This window comes from Podarcis gaigeae, assembly GCF_964106915.1.
Source record: "Podarcis gaigeae genome assembly, chromosome: 2".
Lineage (NCBI taxonomy): Eukaryota > Metazoa > Chordata > Lepidosauria > Squamata > Lacertidae > Podarcis > Podarcis gaigeae.
In genome coordinates this window covers 6,137,626-6,149,890 of record NC_139679.1, presented here as the reverse complement: position 1 = coordinate 6,149,890, position 12,265 = coordinate 6,137,626, and positions in this window count along the sequence as shown.

Genomic DNA, 12,265 nt, shown 5'->3' with positions numbered 1-12,265 from the left:
CTCTGATCCTGTTGTATGGTGAAATTTTGCATCTTCTTTAAGCTGTTCTATAATCGTAAGAGAACACTGGTGTAGGCTGAGAGAAAGCGCTTTGAATTTATCATCCTAGTAGCTAATACTCCATTTCTGGGTAGATACCAACTTAATCAACACTGCAGCAGGCAGTAGACAGACGGCTAAAGCTGCAAAAATTAAAGTACTTTTTACTATCCCAACAGAAAGCCCTTTGGCATACAAGAGAGAGCATGAACTGGTTTTAATGCAGACTCAAGAATTGGGCTACAAGATAGATGTCTTATTTAGAGGTAATAGCAACCCAAACTGGCTAAGCAGGAAGGAGCAACTGGTGCCAGGAGCTAACCCATAGTTTGGCCCAGCAATATGCATGAAACCAGGCTTGAGGTTTCTCTTTCCCCAAACAAATCCCAAGCGATAAGCCAATAACAAACCCTTGGTTATAGTTCATGGTTCGCTGGAGAGTGAGGCAAGTTGTGACCCTTTTGTTTGATTACATGTAACGCTAAGCCAAACCATGGCTTAATTCCCAGTAGTGTAGCAGCAGCAGCATGAATTGGGAGAATTGACGTGGCTATGATTTTCTAACTGCACTATTATTATTATTTTATTAATTAAATTTCTATACTACCCTTCACCCAGTGATCACATGGCGGTTTACAATATGAAAGCACAATAATACATACTACAAGAACAAGAACAATATCCCCCACATATTATTATTTATTAAATATTTATGAAGTATTTCTGATGTTGCTTAGACCTAGGGTCTAGCTTTGCTGATGTATCTGGCTCTGTGGTTTAACCCACAATTTTAGTGAAATCTTCCAGATATCTGGAACTCTGCTGGATAATAGATCATTCTGAGCAGAGGCTGCGATGATAGGCTTTCACAAATCAAAATATACTGGTTGGGGAGCAAAGCACGGAGATTGTGTATGTGGACTGGCAACTAATTTGATAGAGTAACTATTTTTGTAATCCACACTTCAACAAGCTTACCTTTTAACTCCAAGACATACTCCGGCTACTCTTGCCTCAGTTTGTTACCTCTCTCCAACAACACATCTGACCATGATAACTTGCCCCTGATTTTCATGGCAGACAATGTAGTCGTTTGCATGACTCAAGGTAATGCAAAACACTCACCTAAGCCTTGCCAAGGTCTGATGACACAATCTACACCACAAGTCATTACTTTGGAGAAGAAATCTGTGAAGGAAGAATAGGTTGCCTTACTACTACCCTCCATTGTTTCAGCTAACTTAATCGAACTGTTGTTGCTTTTCCAGCATGGTGCCCTCCGGAAGATCCCCGCTCTGCATCTGGATGCAGTGAGACCCCAGAAAGTGAAAGCCAGTAGTCCTCAAACTTTTTCTCTGGGCCACACTGGTTTTTTAATTGATAAGAAATATATTGGAAAACAGAAAGAAACAACTCCGAGCAGTGCTTAATTTAGAAAACAGCTATTTTATAATATGACCATGAGGCATCCAGAAAGTATAAAACAATGTAGGTACATAAGGACATGAATCATTCCTAAATATAGTTTAGATATTTCTTTGATTGTCCTTGAATCTTCCCACTACACTTGCCATCATCCTCTCCTTTTGCCACAGCCTTTGAGAACCACCGACCTTCATCAATCGGCAGGACTTCCAAGTTTGGGACCCTGAGCGCCACATTATTGGTCCATGGCTTTTGTGAAAAAGCGCTCATACCAATAACAGTTAATTGTAATCGAAATATATATATATAAAATAAAAATGTCCAGTAGCACCTTAGAGACCAGCGAAGTTTATTCTTGGTATAAGCTTTCGTGTGCATGCACACTTCTATCTGGTTGGTGTTATATGTGTGTGTGTGTGTGTGTGTGTGTATAAAATTTCGACTGCGTCAGACCAACACGGCTACCTACCTGAAGTTAATTGTAATGGTGATGATGGTGATATCAGTTGCTTCAGTTGATAAGATTATTGAGGACAAATGTTCTGTGTTACCAATGTGATTGTCATAAAAGGAGATTGTCACCTGTCATGAATGACCGTCTCGTCTATCATTACAAGTGAAGGTTGTACTGAGAAGCACTTTAAAAGGGACCGGTATCCCATACCCATTTCTGAATCAACTCCTTTAAAAGTAGAATCTCTTTTAATTGCTTGCACAGTAATTTGCTCAACATTACTTTGCCCAACATGCTGGTCAGTTGAAAGAGAGGGAAGTAGTACAGGGCTCAGTTTGGGATCTATGCAATAAAATGCTATTGGAGCAAATACATTTTGAAACTGCAGCCAACCTGGAAGCCACTAGAGGGCAATCTGTACAATCGTTTGAGCTTTATTAATCATTTTTCTTTCTTTCCGTATTTGTGTCTTATTTATTTGTATGGATTTTGTTGCAAAACCACCCAACAGCAGTATATAAGTACTGTAAATTAATAATACAAATAATACAAGTTATTGTTTTTGGACAATATTTGAATGATTGCTTCTCCAAACGAAGAAAAAAAAAACATTTGCACATACAAAAGCCAAGCAGCAAGAATAAGCACTCTAGCCTAACCTGCTGCTGTCATGCTGGATTTTTTTTAAATGTGTGTGTAGGAATCCTTTTATTGGGGTTTAGCCCTGCAAGTCCCTACCTGCAGACTGAAGTGCTACTTTCAACAAGACACAGGAAGCAAACTGAAGCGCTACTTTCAACAAGACACAGGCATGCTTCCTAACTGAGAACGTCTCTCCCAGATTTCAAGAACAGTTGGCTACTCTGAACACTGGAGGGCAGAACTGCTGTTTAAGAAACTGTTCAGCAGAAACAGCAGAACCCCACAGCATCTTGAAGACTAGGGTATAGCAAGGCCTGAGTTTTCATGGACTCAAATCCACTTGCTGTAGATGAAGTGGCCCCAAGTCCACAAAAGCTTATGTCATAATAATACATTTGATCCTCTTTATATATATAGTTTTTATTAAGTTTTCAGTTTTACATCTCAAATTAAACATCTTTCATTATACCATACATTCAATGACTTCCCTCCTTCCCCTTCCATGGTTCATTTAATTTATCCACCATTCCTACATATTTTATTATAACCATCTAATTCAGTTCTCTTATCTTACATCACTTCCACATTTATTATACTGTTGAATTTACTTTGATACTGTCAGCGTTTTCAGCTGTGCACAATTTTCCCACTTTTTAAATACCTGATCTCGCTCTCTTCTATTCATTAGACCAGCTAACTCCGCATATTCTATCATGTTATGTTGCCAATCCTCCTTACCTGGGACCTCCCTCCCTTTCCATTTTTGGAAAGTTTTTGGACTTTGATTTGCCATTTGGGGATGCGATTCTATAACATCCACCTGTACTTAATGTGACATAGTATATTGTGGAAATAACTTATAGGGAGTACCTGACCTCAGATGAACCCACTACTTTAAAGATGCATCTTGGTTGCTAGGGGAAAATGAAAGGCAAGCTACCAAGACCATTAAAGACTGCTAGAAAATAAGAGAGAAGCAAGACACGGGTGTGGCATCCAGACAGGCTATTCTTCACTTGCTTTGGGTGAAAGCAAATGCAACGGTAACAGTGGGGCACAGCAGGGTCTTCAACCATCATTTAAACAGCATATTACTTTTTACAAATATACTTTCATCCGTCACCTTATAAAACACACACACACTTTAAATTACACATGCAAACATGTGCTGGGGGGGGGGGGAGCATGTGCTGGTATTTATACTACCGCAGGCAGTATTTAATAAGGGCTCTCCACAGCTGGTTTTCCTTGACTCAAGCAGCATCACATTGAAGACTTCCAGAACCAGTTTGTTTTGATTTTCCTTTAAAGGCACTGCCAAGTTCTGTATTGAATTTGGTGAGTGTTTCCCAACAGACCACACTGCTCTTCAAATGCTATGCTACAGGTTTCCTTGCAGTAACCGTGTTTCTCCAAGTTTATACTATTACAGTGATATACTCCTTTCTCCAAGGGCTTAATGTGACATGCAAAGCTCCCCCACGACATCTATTTTATCCTCCAGCAACCTTGAAAGGCAGGATAAGGCTGAGAGTGACCAGCCTAAGGTCACCCAGTGGCTTTTCCAGGTTCTTGCAGTCCTAGTCTGATGTGCTAACCATGGCACATATACCACACTGGCTTTGCGATTGAAAACATTGTGCAGCCTCTGCCCTGAACATTTTACAATCAGTATGTTTGAACGTATTACAGAAAAGGAAGGGATTAGTAATGCACTAAGGCTAAGCAACTTGCCTCTCTCACGAAGGAGGTATATGAGAGAGAGTGAAAGGCAGAAACTGAACCCAAATTGCCTTCACCATACACACAAAAACCCCTTCATCTCCTGTTTGGTTTCTCATGCCTGCAACCCCACAATTCCTATTCATGAACTTGTCACCTGCACATGCGCAACAACGGTCTCAAATGGACACCCCTCAACTTAATTGCAAAGGGAACACAACTTGCCTTTTCAAATTGGATGGAACCTGGCTTGAGGGAAAATGCACCGCGCTGAAGCATTTCTCAAGAAATTACAGGATAGATATGGATTGTGGCAAATGTCTTGTGTAGTTGGCTTCCATCACCAGTAGTGAGAATGCACCGACGTCAGAGTAAAGAGTCATGTGTACACAGCCTCAAACAAACACCAAAGATGTTGCAGTAAAGTGATAGCACTATGAAGGGTACTTTGGAAAGATCTATATACTGGAGAATTTCATTTAATCAGGACAACCAATCTGAGTTTCTTTTTTAGGCAGCTGAGTTCTCCAAAGCCACATCTGGAAAACGATGTTTTTTAATCATTCCTGAGCGATTACTGCACTTGTCAGGTTGGGTTACCAGCTGAGATCAGAGCCAGATTTAAGGTGGTGCAGGCAGTTCCTCCTCACAGGGTGCCAAGCCAAGGGAGCACTAATAATAATAATGGACAGTTAAGACCAGTTGCATTCAACTATGTGGTGTGGCACTCCTTTGTCTGCTGACAGCTTTTCAGGGTCATGTGGCCAGCATTACTAAACTGCTTCTGGCACACAGAACACCGTGACAAGTGTCAGACTGCATGGAAATGCTGTTTACCTTGTGGTACCTATTTATCTACTTGCGCTGGCATGCTTTCGAACTGCTAGGTTGGCAGGAGCTGGGACAGAGCAATGGGAGCTCACCCCGTTGCGTGAATTCAAACTGCCAACCTTACGATCGGCAAGCCCAAGAGGCTCAGTGGTTTAGACCACAGTGCCACCTGCATCCCTAATCATCATCATCATCAATAATAATAATAATAATACCACCACCTATATTTATATGGGTACCAACTGAGACCTTTTAAAAAGCAACTGCACCAAAAGGAAATATTGTGAAAATACAAAAATAAATATTGGGAGGGCACCAAATTTTGTTTTTGTTCAGGGTGCCATATTACCAAGTCTGCCCCTGCTGAGATGGAGGGAAGGCAATAGCTTAGCCTTTAACAAAAGTGTGATCTGGAGAGATCAGTAGGAGACACTTTTCACAGCATAGAGACCAACATTTTCACCTGCTGTTTTCTGTGCATTATTAAGCTGCTGCAGGTAGAGCAGGTTGAAAAGTTGGCAGGACAACCATGGAGGTGTTATCAGACGCCAGGCAAGTGCTTTGTAATACAGCTTAGGCTGGGGACAGTCCCTCTTGTCCGGTTTATCAGAAGCCCCATATTACAAGCTTATGTTGGCAGGATACACAGAGGCTCCAGTGAAATCAGATCCCAAACATATGCTGCAGTAAATTTTAATTAGAGAGATTTGGGACACAAAAGGGCTCTCTGCAGGCTTTTGCAAGCATCGCAAGGGAAAAAGTTCATGTTAAACAGTAACAGCTGCAATACACCAAGACGATGTGTAGAGAATGCTTGGCAGGGGGTTGGACTCGATGGCCCTTGTGGTCTCTTCCAACTCTATGATTCTGTGACAGTTCCAGTGGTCACATTTGAACTTCTGTGCAAATACTGAATTGGGAGCTAACCAATGTCAGCCTTCCTAATATTCCTGAACTTAAAAAAAGAGGGGGTATGTCATTTCCCAATAATGTCCAGTTCTAACCAGTAGCTAATTATAAAGCAGCCAGTTAGCTGGGGAGGAAATGGGGAAATGTCCTGGTACGCTTCCGTGCTACAACAGATTATGCCAAAATTGTGTATTTGCTAGCCTTTAACGTGTGGCAAGACTCTTTGTTGCTTTTGACTTAGCACAATTGTCCCTCTGGAATTTGTTTGGTGATAGAATCAAAGAACCATAGAGTTGGAAGGGACCCCCAAAGGTGATCTTGTCCAGCCCCCTGCAATGCAGGAATTTGTTTTCCCAATGCTGTCTCAAGGGGTGTTCAGTCTGTGAGCAGAAATTGCTGAGCTGTACAACAATGAAAGGTGTATTGTTTTTCACTTGTACATGTGTAGAGACAGTGCAGTATAGTGCTTAGAGTGTCGGACTAGGATCTGGGAGATGAGGGCTCAATTCCCCACTCAGCTATGAGTGTATTGAAGTAATCTTAAAGATGCAAAAACGAGGCCAGAAAATAATCCCCAATGTTGACTTAAAAGTGATGCATTTTTAATAAAGTGAGGGCTTATTTTCCTTCTGCTATCTGTAACATTCTGCTACATATTTTTTATTTTTTTTGGAGCTCTTGTTCTCTAATGGTTAAGGTAGGAATGGCTGTTTTTATTTTGGAAATGAGAAGCACATGATTTCGGCAACAATAACTTGAAGGGAACAGAAAGTTCACATGGCAGAAACATGACAGTGTTTTCCAAACCACAAGTCCCGGGGGATTTCCTCCTCCCCCCCGCCTGTTCTTTCAGTCACCTCTTCTATGAATCTCCTCTGATAGCTTGTAGGTTTTCAAATATTCCTTAAAAGTTTTTCCACATTTGTCGAAATATAGACTTTTATATGCCTAGCCACTAGTCTAAGGGCTCCTGTGCTTTTAACAAGGGTGTGGCAGGAGGCAATTCAACTACCAATGCTTTCTCCTGTTATAGAGCTATAATGGGGGGGGGGGTCAACACCTGCAGAATGTCTGCCTGCAACAACAAATGTTTATTCGGCTTTACGCCCATCATGAAACACAACACAACAAAACAAATCAAATAAAACAGCGGACTAGTACAAACCACAAGTAGTATAAAACAGTTCACAACTCACAAGGACGGATATTAGCCATTCATAAGAAAAGTTTAAGATTAAGATTAAAAATTTTTGGCACTACACTAAAATCAATATCTGATGTCATTATAGAAAATTCTTATAACTATCAATAATCAGCTAACATTCCGTTCCGTCTCTTGTATGAGAGGACGGCTGTTAGGAATTTAGCAACCTGTAGGGTAATATAAGGATCCACATCTTGAAGAACCCAGGCAAGCTGCAGGTCTACTGGTTTGTCAGCCATAGGCTGGATTATGGGGTTTAGTATACTAGCACGGGCTGAACTATACAAAGGGCAGATAAACATAACATGATGTAGAGATTCAGATGTTTTCATTTCACAAGCACACATTGAAGGGACTTGGCCCTTAGTGAATCTGTCTCAGCACGTTTGTTGGAAAGACATTGAACCTAGATCTAATGAAAGCATATCGGTGAGATGCGGCCATAAGCGATGTTAAGTAGGATGGAGCGCGGTAGATAGGGGTTTTGCCGAAATTTAACGGCGAGCAGGCTCCACCACCAGCTACGAAATTTTGGTATAGCTCCGCATCATCCAGCCTTTGATTTATACACCTTTTTGCCACATTTAGATCCAGTTTGAGCAATTCAGTGGGCAAGATCTCATAGGACAGCAATTTGGCATGGATTTTTCCTGACCACAAATTTGTGAAGTCATCCCGCCACATGCATTGAATGAGATAGTGGTTCGGGAGTTTATGCCATAGGGATATCCAATAGATCAAAACTCTCCTCCACATAACTAACTCCACTGAGGGGATCTTCATTTCTAAGCGAATAGCCGCATTACTTACGCATGTTCGTAATTTTAAAAGTCGGCGTAAGAATTGGCTTTGAAGTGACTCTAAAGGTGAGAGGTTTGCAAAGGCAGCCCAGTGTCTGCCTGCAGCTTTTAAAGGCCAGAAAACAGGTAAGATTCAGCTACGGCTGTCAACTTTTCAACTCACAGCTGCAACTGTGGCTTGTGGGGAATCTTAGGCCCAGAAGACAAACCTGTCCTCAAGTCCTCTTTGTCTGGGCATACCTCTCACCAAACCTGCTCCACACCTTCCATAAGTACTTTTACCTGTACAAAATGTGTCCTTAACTACAATAACACATCTTGCTATCCTGGATGGAAGACAAAGTGCATATATGTGTGCAGGGGCGCCGACTTATAAAAAATATTGGGGGGGCCCATACCGGGGTCCTGCCCCGGGAAGTTTTCTAAATTTTAGATGAAAATTAGTGAGTTTTAAAGTTTTTTAAAAGTATTTTAGAGTCATATGATCAACATTAGAACCCCGAAAACTCGACTCTCTATAACTCCACACTCCGGGAAACTCGACAAGCCTGAAACACTTTTTGGCTTTGAAAAAAGAAACAAAACAAAAACACGAACGGTATTTTCGTAAAAAGCTAATTTAATTTACAGTAACAATTATGCTTATAGACTATTACAGAGCGGTGAATATATAGCTCTGAAAAGACTGAAATGATATTTAAATAAATCCTAAACTATCATTAAAAGAATAAAACATAAAATATTGCTGTCGCACAGTAATAGCACTTTGATTAATAAGTGAAATTGCTAATTTAAGCTTACTTTGAATAAGGCTGAGGGGTCATTAAATAAAAATAATATCTCAAAGTTAATGCTTTAATACAGTTAATAAAGTTAATACAGTATGCCTAATACTGTATGTAAATACTGTAATACTGTATGTAAGTAACGGGCTTTAATTGGGTCTTACACCCTAAAAATATTTAAGTATTTGAAAATAACTAATACAGTACTATAGTAATATAGAAATACAGTACTAAACTAGTACTAATATTTCGAAACTGAAAATTTAACATTCTGTATGTATTTAATTCTCTATTTTATAAAGATTTTTAATATCTGACAGTGAGTTTGGAATTGTTGTTGTTGTTTAGTCGTTTAGTCGTGTCCGACTCTTCGTGACCCCATGGACCAGAGAACGCCAGGCACCTCTGTCCTCCACTGCCTCCCGCAGTTTGCTCAAACTCATGCTGGTAACCTCGAAAACACTATCCAACCATCTCGTCCTCTGCCGTCCCCTTCTCCTTGTGCCCTCCATCTTTCCCAACATCAGGGTCTTCTCCAGGGAGTCTTCTCTTCTCATGAGGTGGCCAAAGTACTGGAGCCTCAGCTTCACAATCTGTCCTTCCAGTGAGCACTCAGGGTTTATTTCCTTCAGTATGGAGAGGTTTGATCTTCTTGCAGTCCATGGGACTCTCAAGAGTCTCCTCCAGCACCATAATTCAAAAGCATCAATTCTTCGGCGATCAGCCTTCTTTATGGTCCAGCTCTCACTTCCATACATCACTACTGGGAAAACCATAGCTTTAACTATACGAACCTTTGTTGGCAAGGTGATGTCTCTACTTCTCAAGATGCTGTCTAGGCCTGTCATTGCCCTTCTCCCAAGAAGCAGGCGTCTTTTAATTTCGTGGCTGCTGTCACCATCTGCAGTGATCATTGAGCCCAAGAAAGTAAAATCTCTCACTACCTCCATTTCTTCCCCTTCTATTTGCCAGGAGGTGATGGGACCAGTGGCCATGATCTTCGTTTTTTTGATGTTGAGCTTCAGGCCATATTTTGCACTCTCCTCTTTCACCCTCATTAAAAGGTTCTTTAATTCCTCCTCACTTTCTGCCATCAAGGTTGTGTCATCTGCATATCTGAGGTTGTTGATATTTCTTCCGGCAATCTTAATTCCGGCTAGGGATTCATCCAGCCCAGCCTTTCGCATGATGAATTCTGCATATAAGTTAAATAAGCAGGGAGACAAAATACAGCCTTGTCGTACTCCTTTCCCAATTTTGAACCAATCAGTTGTTCCATATCCAGTTCTAACTGTAGCTTCTTGTCCCACATAGAGATTTCTCAGGAGACAGATGAGGTGATCTGGCACTCCCATTTCTTTAAGAACTTGCCATAGTTTGCCGTGGTCGACACAGTCAAAAGCTTTTGCATAGTCAATGAAGCAGAAGTAGATGTCTTTCTGGAACTCTCTAGCTTTCTCCATAATCCAGCGCATGTTTGCAATTTGGTCTCTGGTTCCTCTGCCTCTTCTAAATCCAGCTTGCACTTCTGGGAGTTCTCGGTCCACATACTGCTTGAGCCTTCCTTGTAGAATTTTAAGCATAACCTTGCTAGCGTGTGAAATGAGTGCAATTGTGCGGTAGTTGGAGCATTCTTTGGCACTGCCCTTCTTTGGGATTGGGATGTAGACTGATCTTCTCCAATCCTCTGGCCACTGCTGAGTTTTCCAAACTTGCTGGCATATTGAGTGTAGCACCTTAACAGCATCATCTTTTAAAATTTTAAATAGTTCAGCTGGAATGCCATCACTTCCACTGGCCTTGTTATTTGCAGTGCTTTCTAAGGCCCATTTGACTTCACTTTCCAGGATGTCTGGCTCAAGGTCAGCAACCACACTACCTGGGGTATACGAGACATCCATTTCTTTCTGGTATAATTCCTCTGTGTATTCTTGCCACCTCTTCTTGATGTCTTCTGCTTCTGTTAGGTCCTTTCCACTTTTGTCCTTTATTGTGGAAATCTTTGTACGAAATGTTCCTTTCATATCTCCAATTTTCTTGAACAGATCTCTGGTTCTTCCCATTCTATTGCTTTCCTCTATTTCTTTGCATTGCTTGTTTAAGAAGGTCTTCTTGTCTCTCCTTGCTATTCTTTGGAAATCTGCATTCAATTTCCTGTATCTTTCACCATCTCCCTCGCATTTTGCTTGCCTTCTCTCCCCCGCTATTTGTAAGGCCTCATTGGACAGCCACTTTGCTTTCTTGCATTTCCTTTTCATTGGGATGGTTTTCGTTGCTGCCTCCTGTATAATGTTACGAGCCTCCATCCATAGTTCTTCAGGCATTCTGTCCACCAAATCTAAATCCTTAAACCTGTTCCTCACTTCCACTGTGTATTCATAAGGGATTTGACTTAGATTGTATCTTACCGGCCCAGTGGTTTTTCCTACTTTCTTCAGTTTAAGCTTGAATTTTGCTATAAGAAGCTGATGATCTGAGCCACAGTCAGCTCCAGGTCTTGTTTTTGCTGACTGTATAGAGCTTCTCCATCTTTGGCTGCAGAGAATATAATCAATCTGATTTCGATGCTGCCCATCTGGTGATGTCCATGTGTAGAGTCGTCTCTTGTGTTGCTGGAAAAGCGTGTTTGTGATGACCAGCTTGTTCTCTTGACAGAACTCTATTAGCCTTTGCCCTGCTTCGTTTTGATCTCCAAGGCCAAACTTGCCAGTTGTTCCTTTTATCTCTTGACTCCCTACTTTAGCATTCCAATCCCCTATAATGAGAAGAACATCCTTATTTGGTGTCACTTCTATAAGGTCTTGTAAGTCTTCATAGAATTGGTCAATTTCAGTTTCTTCAGCACAAGTAGTTGGTGCATAAACTTGGATTACTGTGATGTTAAAAGGTCTGCCTTGGATTCGTATCGAGATCATTCTATCATTTTTGAGATTGCATCCCAGTACAGCTTTCACCACTCTTTTGTTGACTATGAGGGCCACTCCATTTCTTTTATGGGTTTCTTGCCCACAGTAGTAGATATGATGGTCATCCGAACTGAATTCACCCATTCCCGTCCATTTTAGTTCACTGATGCCCAGGATGTCAATATTTATTCTTGCCATCTCATTTTTGACCACCTCCAACTTACCCAGGTTCATGGTTCTTACATTCCAGGTTCCTATGCAATATTTTTCTTTACAGCATTGGACTTTCCTTTCGCTTCCAGGCATATCCGCAACTGAGCGTCCTTTCGGCTTTGGCCCAGCCGCTTCATCAGCTCTGGATCTACTTGTACTTGCCCTCCGCTCTTCCCCAGTAGCATGTTGGACGCCTTCCGACCTGAGGGGCTCATCTTCCAGCGTCATATCTTTTATATGCCTGTTGTCTTTGTCCATGGAGTTTTCTTGGCAGGGATACTGGAGTGGCTTGCCGGTTCCTCCTCCAGGTGGATCACGTTTGGTCAAAACTCTCC